Raw genomic sequence first — 20,723 nt, forward strand, 5'->3', positions numbered from 1 at the left:
TAAGTCCAAATTTGAGGTCTTTGGTTCCACCTGCTGTGTCTTTGTGCAATGCAGAAATGATGAACAAATGGTCTCTACATGCCTAGTTCACACTGTGAAGCATGGAGGAGGAGGTGTTATGGTGTGTTGGAAGACACACTGAACAAGCATGGCTACCACAGCATCTTGCAGCAACATGCCATCCAGTTTGCATTTAGTTGGACCATCATTTATTTTTCAACAGGACAATGACCCCAAACACACCTGCAGGCTGTGCAAGGGCTATTTGACCAAGAAGGAAAGTGATGGAGTGCTGCGCCAGATAGCCTGGCCTCCACAATCACCTAACCTAAACCCAGTCGAGATGGTTTGGGATGAGATGGGAAAACAAGGTGAAGGCAAAAGGACCAACAAGTGCTCTGCATCTCTGGGAACTCCATCAAGACTGTTGGAAAACCATTTCAGGTGAATACCTCATTAAATTCATCGAGAGAATTCCACGAGTGTGCAAAACAAGGGTGGCAATTTCGAACAATCTAAAATATAAAACATGTTTTGAATTATTTCACACTTTTTATGTTTACTACATAATTCAGTGTGTTCACTCGTATTTTGATGCTTTCAGTGAGAATAAACAATGTAAATAGTCGTGAAAATAAAGAAAAACCATTAGATAATATGTGTGATGATGTTTCTGAACACTCAGTGTCACGGGAGCCTGGAGGCTAATGTAAGAACTACGACCCAAAAGCCGATTCAAGCACAGGGGAAAGTGATGAGATTTCAACTAGATTTATTTGCTTAAACACAGGAATTAATGGCAACACAAAGGCGGGATTCCTGGCGTAAAGGTGATCTAGACAAAACTGTGGGAGGAAGGAGGTTAGAGATGATGCAGGGGACGCTAGACTGGTCTTGGTGTGTGGAGTGTAAACTGCTCTGGGGGAGGTGAACGCCCAGCTGAGCTCCTAGAGTGGTGAGTGAGTAGGTTGAAGTGATGAATGATGCAACCATGAGCAGTGAAGTGTGCGTGATAAACGGGGACATTGCCGTGGAGACCAGAGTCCAGGAGCAACTAGAAGCACAGAGTAGATCAAGTAAACACGAGATTTTAACGAGCATGAAACAAGGAGAACTGTTATCAACGTGAGGTTAGCTGATGAAATGACAAAGGAGAGAAGATGATGCTTACCTAAAATATGTCTCCTGATTGCTTGGGGATCAAGAATAGGTGAACTGAGCAGGTGGCATGATGAGGGCTCTGCCCCAGGACTGATATGAGATGAACACAGGGTGGGCATGGAAAAAACACTGGACTTCACCTGGACCATGACCAGTGTTGGGCAAGTTAGTTTGAAAAAGTAATTAATTATAGTTACTAGTTACTTCTTCAAAAAAGTAACTGAGTTAGTAACTGAGTTACAGGATTCTAAAAGTAATTAATTACTTGAAAAGTAACTATTGCGTTACTTTAAAAAAAGTTTAGCCCTCTGGGGTCCAGTTGTTATGTACAGTTATGTTTTCATTTTGACATACTGTATGTTATATTTTTTTACTGTAACAACCACAAACATGTTTAATGGATCATATTTCATAACTTTAAATGCAAATATAAATGGCCAATTTTAAAATCATATGCACAAGTTTTGCAAACAACAAAGTTATTTGCAGCCATTTACCTTTTACCCCTTTTTCAATAAGATGCCACACAAATTTTTTGTGCCACTCCAAAAATTTCTGTCCACTATAAAGGAGAACATCACAGCCTGATACCTGCAGGTCTGACAGCAGCAGGTGTATCACTCCTGTTTCTACCTGGAGACAGCAGTCGCCTCATTGTTCTGACACACAACACAAAACTATCCACAACACTACACACTAACTACACAAGACAACACATTAACTACACACTCCAAACACACTAAACGTCACAAATCTCAAAACTCGCTCTCTCTCTTTTTCTGCTGTCTTTCTCTTACTCTCTCACTGTCACTCCTAAAACTTCCCCTCTTCCTAAACATCCAAATGCAATGTTGCCATATCATTTTTTGATTGGTTGACATTTACATTTTACATGTACATTTTCCACCAACATGAAAGGGCTGTTTTTTGCTTTGTTTTTTAATTTTTTGGTCATAAGCAGAGAGTGCTTGCTAGCACTGTCCTTAGACAGTGAACGTCACAAAACGTTTGAGGAAAAAACGCCGCATATATATTGTTTATCATGACTCTGGTTTTACGTGGCCTATCAACACAATTTAAAAACTGGTATATATCACCTTGTTGCTTTGTCATCTTAAAGCGGTAATGTGGTTGACTTACCACAAATACTTTATTCTTCCTCAGTCAAACAGCAGCACTCATGCGATTGTTAAATGCTGCTAAAGACTACTACTGCCAAAGAAGAATGGATTGGAATTTAAAAAAATAAATATCCTAACCTTAATTACTGCGGGAGAATAATGAATGATGCTCATAATGAGTAAAAAGTAAACTCAGTGCATTTTTTGGACAGAGATTCACTTTTAATGTGTATGTATAATATAATATATATATACATAAAAAATGCACTCCAAAATAGAAGAGTCCTTGAAATGTACAAAATATTATTAAAAAATTGAGACACCTTGGCCTCTGGTACAATGTATACAATGTATGAAAAGATCTTTACTGCAGATACTTCTATGGCTCTGCAGATTTTTTCTTTTATTTTAACCTCACCTTGAGGTTGGCAAATCTGTCTATCACATTTTGGTGGTCAAGTCTCTCATGCATCTCTTTCTCAACTGACATCACAGCCAGGTGCTGGAGTCTGCTTTGACCCATGGTCCTTCTCAGCCAGGTATGGAGCTGATGAAAGACACTAAAAGACCTTTCACAGCTACAGCTGCTAACTGGGTTTGTTAGGGCAACCTGAATAACATTTTCACAGTGTGGGGAAGATCTGATTATCCAGAAGATTGTACAATGTTAACATATCTGAAATGGCACCAGCCTCACTCTTGAGCTTCAAAAATTTTTTGGCAACCATGACTTCCTCTGACTGAAGTTCAGTATGGTGATGCAGTGCCAGGGCTGACAACCCAGTTTGTTTTGCAGATTCTGTATAGCAGCTTTAATATAGGGAGAACACAACTTCCAGATTGTACGAGTAAAATTAGTTGTTTTTGTTGTTCTTTTTCTTTGCCAGTTTAACAGTTTGTGTTGTGCCTGTTAGTACTCCCTGTCTGTTTTCTTACCTGGTTCTTCCTGAACTTGTACTTTCCCCTCTTTCCTCTCTCCCTCTTTGGACTGACAATCATACACAAATAGATTGTATTCAATTAGATTAAAAAAAAATACTATTAAGAGCACTAATAAAAAGTCCTCTTTCAGTGTACTTTCAACCAAAAGGCAAATAACCAAACCACATGCACATCTAATAAAGGATATAAATATTGAAACACTGATCCAACATTATCCTTTATTGACGGATCATTTGATCTTACACTTTTACCTGAATGTGGCTCCTAGATAGAAATAGTAATTAGATTACTCGTTACTGAAAAAAGTAACCCCGTTACTTGTAACGCCGTTATTCCCATCACTGACCATGACACTCAGGTTGGTACTTACATAGCACCTTTTTAGTCAGTTGAGCATTCAAAACACTTTCATGCTACAAGATTCAATCACTCAGTCACACATACATGCATTCAGAGATTTTTTTCTATTACTGAGTGTTCATCAAACAATTTCACAAAATAATTTCTTAGTGTTAAAGTCATGAATAATCAAATTTTATTGATTTCTTTCAGTACATAAGACCTTTTATCTCCGTGGTTACACACACACATATATATATAATGTTTCCTCTTGCAGGACTGTTGAATGCTGGTGGTGTGACATTATCTTAATTTGAGCAGCTAAAGACTCTAAATCTCAGTAACTGTGAAAAACTGATGTTCTGAAAGACAGTGTGCTGCAGTCCTGCTAGAATCAAGACACCATAAATTTTATGTTTGTAATCATAACATATTTACTTTTCCTGACACCAGTCTAAAACATATGTATGTAATGAATAACAGAATTTAAAGAGAATAAAGAAGTATTGCAAATCAGAATAAAATATCCAGTATAATCACTTATTAAGAGTTCAAATACCCATATTGATTTCTCCCCATCTAATGTACCCAAATAACAGAAAACTGAGGCTCTGTCTTTCCCTGCTTTTTTAAATTTTATTTAGACTGTTTTTGTTTGTCCTGTTTCAGAATCAGGTTCTTCAACTTTCAATTGCTCCAATGTTTTCCACACCTGTTCTTATCTTCTCCTATTTGCGCTTTGTTTAATTGTGTCAAACCTGTTCTCAAATGCATCAAGGATTTCTTCTTTACCTTGAATCAAAATCTTTCCACTGTCAAATATAGACACAGTGCCTCCATCACAGAGCTCAAGTTTGAGTTTCTTGTTTATTTCCATTCGAATAGCGTTGGATTGAGGGTAAGCTTCTTCTATTGCAGCCCTGTAGTGTGCTCCAGAGTTGGTGAAGAAAATGAGGTTACATCTTATACCAGTTTGTTTTCTGTCTTCATAGAGAACTTCTGGGTTTCCCATCAGAGTTTCTTCTCTGAATCCATTCCTTACCTCACCCTCCATTACTTCAGGGTAGTCAAAACGACGAGCTGGCATCTATGAAACATAGAATTATTATTATTATACGCAATTTAATGTTCCACTGATAAACTACATAACAAATTCAGCACTTATAAATGTGATGTGGTGATATACATTTACCTTCAATGTTTCTTGTTCGTCATAAATCGAGATGTACTCAACTTCCAGGTGAAAAGGTGTATTTTCCTTACACAGCACTTGCAGTAGTCGGTTCAGACTCCGAGTTCCTGTAAGTCTAAAATTGATTGATTCTGTTCTTAAGCTGAGAAGAAAGAAGCTTTTAATAAATGATGTTTTTGCTATTAAGACCTTCTTAAATACATCTAATCTCATAGACACGTTTCTATTTTACCCTTTAATCCTTGAACAACAATAAATAAAGACAATTGTCTCCACTGCTCTCCTAAGGTGTGGTGGCTGTACTCTGCGTATAAAATGTCCGTCTTCTTTTCAGATTTTTTTTTTACATATCTCAAAAAGCAATAGAAAAAGTCAGGAATGTGGTTTTCACACAGGGGTACACCGTGATGCCGGTAAAGCAGTTTCAGAGTCTCCAGAGTCTCCAGGTTGTTGTTTGTCAGTACGCCACCATAGCATCTTTTACTTACACTTCAAAAATCTGCATTTGAAGAATTTGCCTGTGCTAATTCAGGATCTGGAATTTGCACAGGCAAATGTGGAAAGTGTGTGTGTTTGTGTGTGTGAATTTGCCTGTGCAAATTCGGGATCTAGAATTTGCACAGGGAAGTGAAAGATGTTATGATGGTGCAGTGGTCATAATGGTCACTTCACAGCAAACCTGGGGGCTTTCTGTCTGTTTGTTCTCCCTGTTTTCTCCTTTTTCTCTTTACAGTGTGCTTTAATGTGCGCTTATCAAATAATTTCACAAAATAATTTATTTTATCACAATCATAATATATTATTTATTATTTCACAGAAATATCATGGAAACCCTTTGAATACCAGAAGAAACCAAACAACTACCAGCATGTACACAAATTTGAGCTGTAAAGTACAGAATTGACGCTTATAACATAGCAAACAAACACAAAGTGGTTATTCTTTATCACTTCATCTTATGTTTTAAAATATTTAATCTTTTGAACTTATAAAGAAAGAAAAGCTCAACTCTGCTAGAAACCTGCCGTGTCTTTCCTGGCTGAACATGTTGATCCTGGAGTTTTGCTCTTGCCAGTTGTTTGATTGTATTTATTGTTTTTATTTTGTCATTGAACCATTCTGTAAACTGTTTTTTCCCCCTGATCATTGCCATACACATCACCAGTTCTCCATTATGATGCAATACAGTTTTGCCTTTACTGGTTGTATGATTTCGGTAGCAGTGACTTGTGTAGTCTCTGGCTTAAGATCTTCTGTTATTCACTGCATTAATCTTTTTTGATGATTCGTTTGTAACTGCAATTTGTCCTCTTTTCCATTTCTTGTACTGACAATGAGTTTTTCTGGGTTTTTAGAGCATTCTTTACTTTTGGCATCCTTGTTGACCTTCTTTTCTTCTTCTTTGGTTAGTGTCATTGGAGCTAGAGAGATTTCTAGAGAGAAACAAAAAGAAATATATTGCCATGGTACTTCTTTTCAGATTTTTTTATTTATTACATATCTCAAAAAGCAATAGAAAAAGTCAGGAATGTGGTTTTCACACAGGGGTACACCGTGATGCCGGTAAAGCAGTTTCAGAGTCTCCAGGTTGTTGTTTGTCAGTACGCCACCATAGCATCTTTTACTTACACTTCAAAAATCTGCATTTGAAGAATTTGCCTGTGCTAATTCAGAATATTATTTAATTATATTCTTTGTATTCATTCAAACTCTTCTGGCGAAGGGTGCTGGACATAGCACCCCCAAACTTAGGAGAACGAGAAAACAACCACAATAAAAACAACAAGCTCGTCATATTCCAAAAAGCGCATCTGAAGAGCATAAACTCATTCACTTTATATACAAGCACCAAATATCTAATTTGTCAGTTTGTAGTTCCAGTAGGCTGTTAGTGGAGTGGATGGTTATCTTCAGTTATTTGATCATTATGCCAGAATCTCTTAAATTCTGGCATAATGATCAAATTTAAGAGAAAGTGTCCTTTCTCACTGTTCCTCTTCCCCTCTGTTTTTCTTTTCCTTCCTCTCTTTCTTTCTCCCTTTCCTATCCCCCAGCCATGTCTGTCACGTCTGTAACAACTGCAAATAAAATAAAATTAAAAAAATAAATAAAATAAAATAATAACAACAAAGGTCAGTCAAATGGACCAATACGGCAAGGCCGTGATGATCCACTTCGTAAAGTAAATCCGTTGGGTATCTTTGTTGGCCTTCAGACAACAACTTTGATGGCTAAAGAACCAAATGGGACTGGTTAAAAAAAAAAATGAAAAAAATAACTGCACTTAGTCCCTGTTATTCTGCTATAATTATTGCTGTATCACTGACTGTCAAGACCCTGTCAGTTACCAATCCCACTTGGATCATTTTATATCCACATAAAAAATCTGCCTGCATTAAAAACACAACAATACAAGCCAATTTTATTACAACATATAGAACAACAATACAAAATACATTTTTTATGGTTCTGCTCACCCTGCCTGCCCTGCTGACTTTCAACTTCTTAATTCTGATGTACCTATTTGAAACCTGAGAAATAATCAGTAGCTAATGAGTAACAAAAAAAAAAAAAGACGTGTAAGCTACCTGTAATACCTACCTGTAATTATTATTTCACCAGGTTTTAAAAAGTCGTAAATATTGAGGAGGTAAAATTATTAACAAGATGATGGACCTCTGTTGGAGTAGCGTTCAGGTAGCTGCATTGCTCTATGTTGTTGCAGGGCATTGAAGATGATAACAGTGGGTGAATTATATATTATTATATTCTTAAACTTAGTTACAGCACTTTCAAAAAGACATCTACTGTGATGATGTCTACTTCCCACTGCTGTGTAATCAATTATTGTAAATTTAAATATTATCAGGAAATGACCAGACAAGAGAGGCTTTTCAGGAAACATTGTTAAATGTTTAGTTTCTATTTGACAGGTAAAAACAAGATCTAGAGTGTGATTCAAGAGGCAGGTGGTGTCACAATACGGCTGTGTGCAGGCAAGAGTAGGACCCAAACGCAAACTCGCAGAGACAAAAAGTAAACTCAAAAAACACAGCTTTATTGCTGGCGTGGAGTGGGACACGAAAAACAATACAAAACTAAACTGGGAAAACTAAAGCACAAGGAGCCACAGGGAAAAATCACACAGCTATGAGGGAGACATAATGTGGATTGCACAACACTGGTCACTACATTCTTCATTTCCGGTTAATACTTGTACAGCTGCTGTTATTGTGTATATATTTATTTATATTTCTTCATACATTCTTATATAGTTCTATATTGTGTATTTTGTTGTACAGTTATTTTATTTTCAACTTTAATTTATATATTTTATCTTATTCTTTCCCAGTTAAATTTACCCTTCATTCTAATTTGTGTTGTACAGTTATTTCATTTTTAACCTTAATTTATATTTTATTCCTTCCTAGTTAAATTTACCCTTTTTAATTTTTCATATTTATTTCCTATCTTATTCATAGCCTTTTCCTTTTTTGTTTTCTTTAGGTCACGAGCAGTTGTCCAAGCATTTCACTACATATCGTACTGTGTATGACTGTGTACGTGACAAATAAAATTTGAATTTGAATTTGAGGACGCAACACTGACAAAGAGAAACATGGGGCTTAAATACACTGAGGGATAACGGAGGGGGAATGAGCCACAGGAGGAGAGCACAGCTGGGAGTAATTAGGCAGGACGAGACAAGGGAAGCAAAACTAGAAACATTAACATAGGACAGACTGTGAAAGTAAAACAGGAAACACACTAACGGAACTCAAGACATGTAAACTTAACAGACTGGGGAGACAGAACATAGGGACCTGAAACATGGAACAGAAAGGCACAGTAGACACAACATGAACATAACAACGGGAAACATAATGAAACGCAAACATGACAACATATGAAACACAGACATGAAGCACATGAAAGACAAGGGAGACTTAACAGGGGTTGGATACACAAGGGGAATCTAATAAACAAATGAACTTAGATAACCTAATGAACAAAATAAACTCAAAAGACCCAGGATCATGACAGGTGGGTTCTTTTACATTTTGAGTCTAATAAAAGAGACAATTCTGATGATTGTGCAATGGTACTTCTAAACATGTATTCCATGAACAGTTTATCAAAACGTTGTTTTATCTATATCTGTATATCTTTATGTGATTTATACCAAAATTCAATATTTATGCCTTTCATATTTTTTGTATCTAGAAATCTTAAATTGTATAGTAACTTCCATCCATTCATTCTCCTCCGCTTATTTATGTCACGGTCGCAGAGCCTATACCGGCTATCATAGGGTAAAAGTCATCTGTCTGTCTGTCTGTCTTCCCTGTGGCTCTGAGTTTTTTCCTTTTTTTCCTGAGCCCCAAGGATCAGATGATCTTTCATGAACAGGACTTGGTGATAGTGGGAGGAAAACTAACAGGAAGAGTCCTTTAGCAAAACAGACTATCTGCTGTGATTGGTGGGAGGAGAGAGAAAGAAAGAGGAAAGAGAGAGAGCAAAGGACAAAAAGCCTGACAAGACAACAACCTGTATGAGACAGAAGACAAATGTCAGTGACTTGCAGTAGTGGCTGATCATCAAGAGGGAAAAGGAATGGAGAAGAAATGCTGAGTGCATCATGGGAAGTTCCCTGAGCCCATTACAGTATAACTGACTGAGCACAACCTATAAGCTTTACTCAAAAGGAAAGTTTGAAGCCTAATCTTAAAAGTAGAGAGTGTCTGTGTCAGGAATGTAAACACAGGAGAGTTCATCTTACTTAGACTGTGTAACCAAATCCAAAAAGGCTCTATGACCTACAATGAATTTAATAACCTTTGTTTTATAACAGTATGTGTTAAACATTGATTTGATATTCATTCTGCTTTATTAGTCTATGATGGGATGAAGTCTAAACTCATTTGCTTTGTACATGATGACTTTGACTAGAAAGGACTAGTTTATACGGTGTGTAAATATCTAATTTGAACACTATATAAACTATTTCCTGTACAGTTACTTCAACTTATTCTAACCTGTTATGACTCCTGGAATTACAAAATCTTAAAGAACTATTACATGCAATCTGTGAACCTGGTCTCTGTTGGTAGTTGTACCTTTACAGCTCTGCTGTTACCCACCAAACAAAAACTCACTGAAAAGATTATATTTTGCTGGAAATTAAAACAATGTTGATTTTCTTTTTGTCAACTAAAAAAATGCCAACCACTTCCAGTGAAAACAAAAGACACATGTTGGAATTTTAAAAGCAGCAGCTTGCTGTGATATGGACATCTGATAAATGTTAACGTTTGAAATGTCTTCAGCCTTCTTCTGTCTTCAGCCTCGTGAAGACAGTCCTCTGAAGTACTGGGGTGTCAACAAAATACCTCTCAGCCCCATGTAGCAGTGTGGAAAGTGAAAGGCTTTTTAGCTCAGTGTCACACATTATAGATGAAAACAGAAACAGTCTGACTGCTGATAATGCAGAAAAGCTACTTTTCTTTAAAAAAAAAAACACCCTGCCATTCACTTTTTCTCTCCATTAAGTGAGTCATCTTAGACTTGATGTTAATAACTACCTCAGTTGCACTGACTGCCACAGTTCTATGTCAGTGGATTTTGTTAGTTTATTCAAATATTGTGCACTAAATAGCAAAGATGTTTATTAATGCCCCTTGTGTTGTCCAAAGCGGCAGAGTTTACAATAAACTGAAAAAAATACTTGAGTTGCACTGTCACTGTTTAAATTTTTGTTAAATTATAGGACTAAAGCTGTTACCTGTAAATTTAAATCATGTTTTTATTAAGTACTCGGTATCGGCATCGGCGAGTACTGAAATGCAAGTACTCGTTTCCAAAAAAGTGGTATCGGTGCATCCCTAATGTGGAGTGACCGTGTCAATAAGGCAATAAGCTGATGGCAGAAATACCGGTGAGATTACACGTTTTATTCGTAAGCTGTGTGATCACTTGGATGCTCGTTTTCCAGAGGATAAACTAAAGGAGTGGTCTGCATTTGACTGTTGAGGCATTAAGCTCAGACGTCAGCTTGAGTATGGAACAGCAGACATTGCCATGCTGGCAAAGAAGTATGAGGCCATTTTCCATCACTCACATTCTGTGGAGGTCATTAACAGTGAATATGCTGAATTCAAGTACATAATGAGGCAAAACTTAAACACGAGTCAATCAGTACATTCTCAGATATATTGGCTGCAACAGTAAAATATGAGGAGCTAAAACACATCCCACAGCTTGTGGATATTTGTGCTACATTTCAAGCATCCAGTGCAGATTGTGGAAGAGGCTTTAGTTTAATGAATCGTACCAAAACAGCATCCAGAAATTGTCTTGAAGTGGACCATTTGGACCAGCTGATGTGCATGAAGTCAAAGCTGCAAGCAGACGAGGCCATCAACCTGGACAACATGTACAACCACTGGAGACGTGAGAAGGACAGACGGGAAAATTAGGGTGAAATTTAAGTTCTTAATCAGTTTAGTGCTTATTCTAGTGTCATTTATTAAGAATTTTCATGTATAATGGTTAATAGTCATTAAATGCTATTACCATGAGTAGTAGAATTTGTAATAAAAACTGTGTAATTATATATTTTGCAGAGTTAATGGAATCCTTGCGCTATAGGCCACATGTGCAAAATGTGAAAGTTTTAATGTAAACAAAATTTTATCTCTAAAAGATGTACATGCCTCAATTATTCCAGAGCAGGAGCCCCACCCTGACAACACATTAAGAGTCATTCTACACATCTGTTCATGCAGTCCACTCTAACTACTTAACAGGTAACTTCCATATGTCTTCCTTCCACACTGTGTTATTGTTCAAGTAGAATGCAGAGCCCTAACTGCCTTCACACACCCAAGATCTTATTTCTTCCAGCTGTCACTCATTTCTTCAAAGTATGGGTCAGTGCCATTATGGCATGTAGTGTTTGTGAGTGGTTCATGGGTGTGCCCAATGAAGGTATTTCTTTTTAGTTTTTGTGAACGTGTACATTTGCATGTGAGATTTTACTGTTTGTCATGTGGTAGAGCAACAACACTAAACTGATGAAGAGGAAAAACCAGTCAGGCCAGTAAGGAACCTGCAACTTATTACTGAAACTTAGAAACCTGAAATCTGCTTTGTCTAACTTCTGTAGTTAACTTCTGAGGCCATCACAGGGCAGTTGTGGAGCTGTTTTGCAAAGAAGAACGGGCAAGGATTTCAGTCTCTAGATGTGCAAAGCTGGTAGAGACATACCCTAAAAGACTGGCAGCTGCAATTGCAGCAAAAGGTGGTTCTACAAAGTATTGACTCAGGGGGCTGAATAATTACACACACACCACTTTTCAGTTATTTATTTGTAAAAAAAATGTTTGGAATCATGTATGATTTTTGTTCCACTTCTCACGTGTGCACCACTTTGTGTTGGTCTTTCACGTGGAATTCCAATAAAATTGATTCATGTTTGTGGTTGTAATGTGACAAAATGTGGAAAAGTTCAAGGGGGCCGAATGCTTTTGCAAGCCACTGTATATAGGCCTTTAGATTCATGTTTGAGCAGTGTCATTTGGCTCAACCAGTAAGTAGCTAGAAGAACTGGTAAGAGCCATTAATAGATGTAATACTTATTTAAAAGTTTTAAACAAAGGGAATGTCCACAGGTTCGATTTTTGTATGCATGATATTTTATTTATATAACTTAGCAAAGGCAAAGCAAAATCAATAAAATTTAAAATAATATCCCATGTTTTATCTTAACCTAACTGATCTGCAGGACATGTACCTGAACGCTGATGCTGTGACATTATCTTAATTTGAGTGGCTGAAGATTAAATCTCATTCATCTCTGTGGAAAACTGACCTTCAGATATGAGACGGACCTCAGTGGGTACAAAACTATAATTCTTCAAACCTACAGACTGAAAGAGATTCATATTTGTAATATGAAATATGATATAAAAAACAATGATACATCAAATGAACAGCAGAATTTAGAAGAGAATAAAGATTATACAGGTATTGAAAATCAGGCTAAAATATCTACTAATTTTTAAACACAAGAAACAAAAACTTTAATATTCACTTATTAATGCCCGTATTGTTTCTGCTGTTTCCTGCTTTTTCTTATTTGTATCACATTTTATTTAGAGTGTTTCTGTTTGTCCTAATCTTCTGTTTCAGAATCAGGTTCTTTGACTTTCAATTGCTCCAATGTTTTCCACACCTGTTCTTATCTTCTGCTGTTTACGTTTTGTTTAATTGTGTCAAACCTGTTCTCAAATGCATCAAGGATTTCTTCTGTACCTTGAATCACAATGATTCCACTGTCAAATATAGACACATCAAAGAGCTCAAGTTTGAATTTCTTGTTTTTTTCCATTCGAATAGCGTTGGATTGAGGGTAAGCTTCTTCTATTGCAGCCTTGTAGTGTGCTCCAGAGTTGGTGAAGAAAATGAGGTTACATCTTACACCAGTTCGTTTTCTGTCTTCATAGAGAACCTCTGGGTTTTCCAGAGGTTCACTATGAAAACGACGAACAGGCATCTATAAAACATAAAGCAATTATTATTTTTACATAATTTCATGTTCCACTGATAAACTGTAGATGTGATGTGGTGATATACATGTACCTTCAATGTTTCTTGTTCTGTTCTAAATCAAGATGTACTCAACTTCTAGGTGAAAAGGTGTATTTTCCTTACACAGCTCCCACAGTAGTCGGTTCAGACTCTGAGTTCCTGTAAGTCTAAAATTGCTCTTTTGTTTCCTGAGTAAAGGAAGAGCCACTCCTTCAAACACTCCTGTTAAACAAAGGGAATGTCCAACGGTTAGACTTTTGTATGCACTGTATTTTATTTCTATAACTTAGCAAAGGCAAAGCAAAATCAATATAATATAAAATAATATTTTATCTTAACCTAACCGATCTGTAGGACATGTACCCGAATGCTCATTTTGTGACAAGACTAAATCTCATTCATCTATGTGGAAAACTGAGTTAAACTCCCACCTGCTCAGTGACTACAAAACTAAAATTCTTCAAATCTACAGACTGAAAGACATTTTCATATTAATAATATGTTATGCAATACACTTACTTTTCCTTGACATCATTGTAAAACAATACATATATAATAATATATCTAACAAACGGCAGGATTTAAAAGAGAATAAAGATTATAAAAATATTGCAAGTCAGACTTAAATATCTAATCATTTTTAAACACAAGGAGCAAAAACTTTAATATTCACTTACTAATAGTTCAAATGTCCATATTGTTTCTGCTGTTTCCTGTTTTTTTCTTGTTGTATCACATTTCATTTAGACTGTTTCTGTTTGTCTCGTCCTTCTGTTTCAGAATCAGATTCTTCAACTTTCATTTGCTGTAATGTTTTCATCATCTGTTCTTCTTTTCTTGTGTCTACATGTTGTTTCATTTTGTTAAACATTTTCTCAAATGCATCAAGGTTTTCTTCTGTACCTTGAATCTAAATCTTTCCACTGGGAAATATGGACACAGAGAGTTCAAGTTTGAGTTTGTTGTCCATTTGAATATCCTTCAATGCTTCTTCTATTGCAGCCCTGTAGTGTGTTCCAGAGTGGGTGAAGAAAATGAGGTTGCATCTTATACCAGTTTGATATGTGTCTTCATAGAGAATCTCTGCGTTTTTCCCATCAGAGTTTCACGTTTGAATATTTTCTTTTCCTCATCGTCCATTCCTTTAGGTTAGTCGAAACGACGAGCTGTCATCTAAAAAACATAAAACAATTATTATTTTTATGCTGATAAACTATTTAATAAATTCAGCACTTATAGATGTGATGTGGTGATATAAATTTACCTTCGATGAAGTAATCAAAAGCTTTTATAATAAGTAAAGACAATTGTCTCCGCTGTGGCAGCACAGATGTAAATCCTTCCAAATGTCTTCTGTGCTCTGAGTGTACAATGTCCGTCTTCTTTTCAGATCTTTTAAATATCTCAAAAAGTGACAGAAAAAGGCAGGAATGTGTTACCCACACAGGGGTCAATCAGTCTCTTGTATAGTTTTTCCAGAGACTCTGGAGTCTCTCCAGTTTTTGGGCTGTTTTTGTTAGGACAGTTTGACACACACAAACACAACACACACAGACACTCACACTTTCCGTCCTATTGGAACATTCAGTGCTTTCCTGTATTACACAACATGCCTGAACAGTGCTCTACTGCACTTCCTTTTTCTATCAGATCATGTTTAAGTACTTTCTATTCTATTCTATTCTATTCTATTCTATTCTATTCTATTCTATTCTATTCTATTCTATTCTATTCTATCTAGTCTTATTTATAACATTGATTAGGTTTATATCACATGATGAATGAATGCATGAATGAAAACGTCTGGAGACAAGTTTTGTTTTACCCTTTAATCCTTGAACAACAGTAAGTTAAGATAATTGTCTCCGCTGCTCTCCTAAGGCGTGGCAGCTCAGATGCAAATCCTTCCAAATGTCTTCTGTACACCCAGAGTACAATGTCCGTCTTCTTTTCAGATCTTTTAAATATCTCAAAAAGTGACAGAAAAAGGCAGGAATGTGTTACCCACACAGGGGTACACGGTGATGCCAGTAAAGCAGTTTCAGAGTTTCTCCAGAGTCTCCGGGCTGTTGTTTGTTATTACAGTTTGACACACACAGTCAGTATAAGTTACAAACGAAATTAAAAAATTACAAAGTCATTGCTCTCATCTAATAAAATGTCCAGCTCAAAAAAACTCTATTATGATTTAGTTTGCTTTTTGTATTAAATTTGATGATGAGATTTACTTTATTTGTTGGCCTTATGAAGTTGCTGCCAAGTTTGAGTTTGTTGGCCATTTGTGTAGGTTTGGATTTGGGGTGAACTTTTCTATAGCAGCTCTGCAGCTGTCTCCAAAACAAAAACGTTTGGATTTTCATTCATAGCTTCAGTTTGAGTCATTTCCTTTCCACATCTGTTGTTGCTTTTGGGTAGTCAAAACAATGACCAGACATCTAAAAGTAAAGCATAAAACAAAATCATTGTTTATATGAAATTTTATGCAACTGATACATGCTTATGTGTGTGTGTGTGTGTGTGTGTGTGTGTGTGTGTGTGTGTGTGTGTGTATGATGTGGGGAAGTACCTGGGTCTTTTTTCTTGCACAGGCAAATTCAGGCTCTAGAGTCCCGCTCATGATTCTTTGACGTCACCACCCAATAGAATTCATTGTAAGTTTCACTTGTTATTGGTACAAAATAAATTGAACTTTAACTGTTTTTTGTGTCAGAAAATGTTTCAGTTCATGCTGAGAATAAAGAAAAACTTTACTAAACTCTAAAAAGCTTTTACAGAAAACAGTTTAGTTGTAACTTTCAGCCTTTCCTGTTGTTTCATCTTATATAAAGCTTCTCCCTGTCAGCGGTTGGGTGGAGGCGAGGAAGAAGGAACCCAAACGCAGGACTCGCAGGTAGGTGACGATTTATTATAAGGAGTGGATGAACAGAACAAAGGGAGAAAATGGCTGGCTGGACGACTGACGGAAGCACTGACTGACTAACTGAACATACAGACGGAGAGACAACATCACAATAACATCAATGACACGACATTGGACTGGTTGAACTGAGGGACATAAATACACAGGCTGAGTGATGAGAGATTAGAACCTGGTGAGTACACAGCTGAACATAATGAACTAATGATAAACTGGAAGAGGACGGAACATAATGCACATGGACCAAGGCTAACACAATAAAACAGGAAGTGGAACAGGCAGAAGATAAACAGAGAACGTGAACTGAAAATACTGGGTCACCGACCCAGGAACCCTGACACTCCCCAACAAACCATCCTACTTTGGCAAAACGTCCTACCATAAGTATGCACATTTCTGCTGTCACAGAGTAATTCCAGCACAAATGTAAGTAGGTATGACGGTTTGGCACTTAATTTTACCCATCAGAGTATGTTTCTAGCTCTTATTAACAAAGGTAGGATGATTTTTCACTTAATTTTGTGTCGTGCGCATGCGCAGAAACAACGGGTAGGATGGATTCCCAGAACACCGTATCCTAAAATTTAAAAAATATATTATTTGGATAGTATTGTGTCTTTGTTTGGTTTAAGAAATTAGAAGATGTCAAGAAATTTATTCTAAAAGACACTTCTTCAGCTGAGAGTCTGAAAGGTAGAAACACACTGTAGTTTTTACTTGCAAGGGCGGTCACAGAGCGCTCACACAAGAGTGGGGGCCCTGTGATGTGCGCGCTCTGTTCTTGCACTTGTCTTTATTTATACACAAGAAAAGTAATACAACAGTGAATACGTCTATTCATAGACAGAGGAATGTTAGTGCGTATGTATGTGTATGCAGGTGTGTGTGTGTGTGTGTGTGTGTGTGTGTGTGTGTGTGATTCTGAAGGACGCGGCCCCTCTTTTTTTCTTTCTTTTTTTTCTTTTTTTTGTGTGTCCCGTTTGGATCTTTAGCCATCAGAATTGTTGTCTTAAGGCCAAGAAAGATGCCAAGCGGATTTATTTTACCAAGTGGATCATCATGGCCTTGCCATATTGGTCCATTTGATTGACCTTTATTATAATTATGAATTTATTTTATTTTCAGTTCCTACAAACGGGACAGACATGACTGGGGGATAGGACAGGGAGAAAGAATGAAAGAAAGAGAGAGAGAGAAAGAAAAAGGGGAGAAGAGACTGTGAGAAGGGGGGGAAGAAAAAAAAAAAAAGAAAAACAAACAAAACACCTGGATCACCTGTATGGAGAAAAAAACAGAAGAGAAAGCAAACAACAAAGAGCAACATAATAAAAAAAACAGCACCATCACAATAAACTAGCTAGCAGTAGATAACAGTAGATACTAAATAATAAACGATATTGTGCAGCACGCAAGATAGACAGCGCACAATGTGCTTTGAGGCAGCAGCCAAGAAAGCTGTAGTCCGCGTCTGTGAACACCCGTGTGTACACCTGTGTGCATACCTGTGTGGATCAGCATGCTTGTATTCCATCCTTGTATTCTCCATGTAACGATCTGCTAGGGAGTGTGGGGAGCCACAGCCCCGTCCACCAGGGTATGAAGCAGGTATGGAGGAGATCCAGGCCCCAGATATCCAGGCCCCTCTTCTTTTTAGGGAGCGCAGATAAAAGTGTCCAGCTCTCCTCTTCCTGGTAGGAGTGAAACTGCATGTTCAGTTATTATCGCTGTGGGAAAGAATTTATAAAACAGAAACAAGTCTTGTAGTGGACAACAGTGTAAGTCATAAAAAGGTCATCATGCAGTATTCTATCACATGTAAACTTATATCATTAACAGCTTATACTAACTACTAAGTACAATTTTCCATTGACAGAAGACAACCAGTCAAAAAGCCACTGCTCTTAGTCCAGCCTCTAAACTGCTGTCATTATAATTAAATTTTATTGGTTGTTTTGAAATGTCATTATATGGAAGCTCCTTTTCCATTAAGTCAACATGTATCCCTCATATACAAAAAATTTCGAGAGAAGGATGTTGGAGCTTCTCTGTATCCAGACAGAAGAATCCATCTGGAGTATCTAAAACACTCTGAAACCTGCACTTTTAACCCTCGCAGATTACTTATAACAAGTATGACTGAAAATAAGGAAAAGAAGGAAAATTTTTTTTAAACGTTTTAATTTCCAAATTTATTTTGAACAGGTGCAGTGAAGCAAACAAAAAGTAAAAATTTCCAAGCACAGTAAATCAAATGTTTACACATATTATCTTGTCAATTCAAAGAAAAAACAAAAAAAACAACCCACAAAACTGCAAACATGCTTCACAACAAACAGCAGTTCTGATTTACACTTTCTCCATTTTTCTGGATCTTTAGTATAAAACTGGTATTTATCATCTGTCGATTTTCTTTGATTTACAAACAGCTGTTCAGGTCTGCGCGCTCTTTCTTCCTTTCTGAATTTCTTTTTTTCATGCTCTGTTGCGCTTTCATTGGGATAGACATATTGTCGAGGAGTCATCTAAAAGAAAAGATAAAAATTGCATGAGCACATTTATTTTACGCCATATCCTCAGAAATCTTGTATTCAGTGCTCACAGTTCCACTGGTGTTTCTTGTGTTTTCTGCCATTTCTTTGAATCAGTTAACTTGGTTTGAAGAAGAGTCGACTCATCCCACAGCGGCTTCCTGAGTGCAAAGGCAAACCTTAATCATTTGTACCAGATATCATATGTTCTGTTATTCAATCTAAGCTGCACGCAAGTCATAAAAACCATTGCCAAAACAAACAAACAAAACATGAATGAATAACAGTAAATTACCTGAGCTTGCACATCCTGGTGTTTTAAAGTCTAAATAAATCTGTTTCCAATTAAAATTGTGCTGGTTGAAAAGCTAGTATTAATAATTTGTTTTCCAACCCTGTTTACCTTTTCCCTCATAATGATGCCCGTTGTTACACATTTACTGTTTTCAGGTGTTCCCACGGTAAACTTTCAAATTCAGGTTTTTTTTAATCCTCTATTATTTTTAGGTTATGATGTCATTAAAGTGTTTCTGAGTGTAAAATAAACAAACGGAGAGTTAAAGACATATAAAAGGATCTGTTACTTACTCAGTCTACTGCTTCAGGCAGAGTCTGTGATTTTGCTGTTTCTCGAGCGTAGTCCAAGAGAAATGACCTGCTGACGGCTTCTTTTCCCCTTTTATACTTTCTCCCTTTTTTTTATTTATTTAATTTTTACAAACAGCCAATCATAGAGCAGAATCAGTGTTCACCGGGGACTGCAAATAAATACAAAGAAATGTGTTTCTGTAAAACAAGTTAATCTTCACCTTCATACAGTTTAACCAAACACACACACACACATTAAAGTTTATTGAGTATTTTTTGCCTGCTAGCTGTAGCATGTTTAATACTAGAGGAGGTTGCCATGGTGAAGTGGGAAGAGTTTTCTTCATATTACATTGAGATGTTTGCGCCGTACAGGGTGTAAGATGACCTGAGGGATGGACTGAAGAGCCAAAAAGGAAGTTTAAACCACCATCCTCAACTGTTTGGACCAATCATGTTAGCATTCTGTTTTTATGACACATCAAAGTATTTACTGCCGGGATGTGGTGCTCTTTTCTTCGTTTGGGTCTCCTGAGCAAAGGAAGAGACATGGAGTCGTTTTGAATCAATAAAAGCAACCAGGCAGTGTGAGCACTGCTGCTAGATAGACTTATTCTGCTGTACTTTAGTACTTAAAACCCTTTGTACATCGTGCCTCATCTACCCTGATTCACATAATCACTTTTTTTTCAATGCATAAGCGCTTTCTATCTAAAATTCACACACATTCTCTCTACAATATATCAGAGAGCAACTTGGAGTTTATTGCTTGCCCATGGTGTTCATTAGGTGCACACTCATTGTTAGGTTCTATTCAATGATGTGAATAAGGGTGGCATGTTGGTGCAGTGCTTAGCAGTGTCCCTTCACAGGAATGTGGAATTAAGTGAATGTGGCTGTAGGATAAAATGCTTTGGATGGTTACCAGGATGAGAAAAGCTCTACACAAGAGTCAGTTCATGCATTTAACACTTCTAGGGCTGGACTTATGTATTCCATTATTATCAGGATGTCCTAAAAACTCCATAAAAAAATCTTTATTTGATCCAAGGGTTCTGATGAGGACTAAAAAAAGAGCATACTTTGCCCACACTGGCTTCATTGTCCCTGTTAAATACAGAATTGGATTTAAAATCCTTCTTGTCACACACAAGGTCTTGTATAATTAGGTCCCATCTTATTTTAAAGACTTCATAGCACTGTATCATCCCACTTCTCTCTCAGACTGTGTGTTTTGTCCCTATAGTATTTAAATGTAAAATGGGAGGCAGAGCAACTCTTGGAGCAGAGCAGCTTCTAGTTTGGATCAGGTGGCCCCAAATCCTCACTCAGGTGGCCCAGGGGCT

At 37.0% G+C, this 20,723-nt stretch overlaps 1 long non-coding RNA gene across 1 annotated transcript; it reads right to left on the minus strand.

Moving 5' to 3' along the window:
• Nucleotides 1-4,307: 4,307 nt before the first annotated feature.
• On the minus strand, nucleotides 4,308-14,740 carry LOC308390699. The gene is made up of 4 exons (XR_013970477.1): nucleotides 14,609-14,740; nucleotides 14,022-14,517; nucleotides 13,396-13,566; nucleotides 4,308-4,650 (listed from the first exon to the last, which is right to left on the minus strand). It is a non-coding gene; the product is annotated as an uncharacterized lncRNA (long non-coding RNA).
• Between the last annotated feature and the right edge of the window lie 5,983 nt (nucleotides 14,741-20,723).

This window comes from Rhamphochromis sp. 'chilingali', assembly GCF_963969265.1.
Source record: "Rhamphochromis sp. 'chilingali' genome assembly, chromosome: 22".
Lineage (NCBI taxonomy): Eukaryota > Metazoa > Chordata > Actinopteri > Cichliformes > Cichlidae > Rhamphochromis > Rhamphochromis sp. 'chilingali'.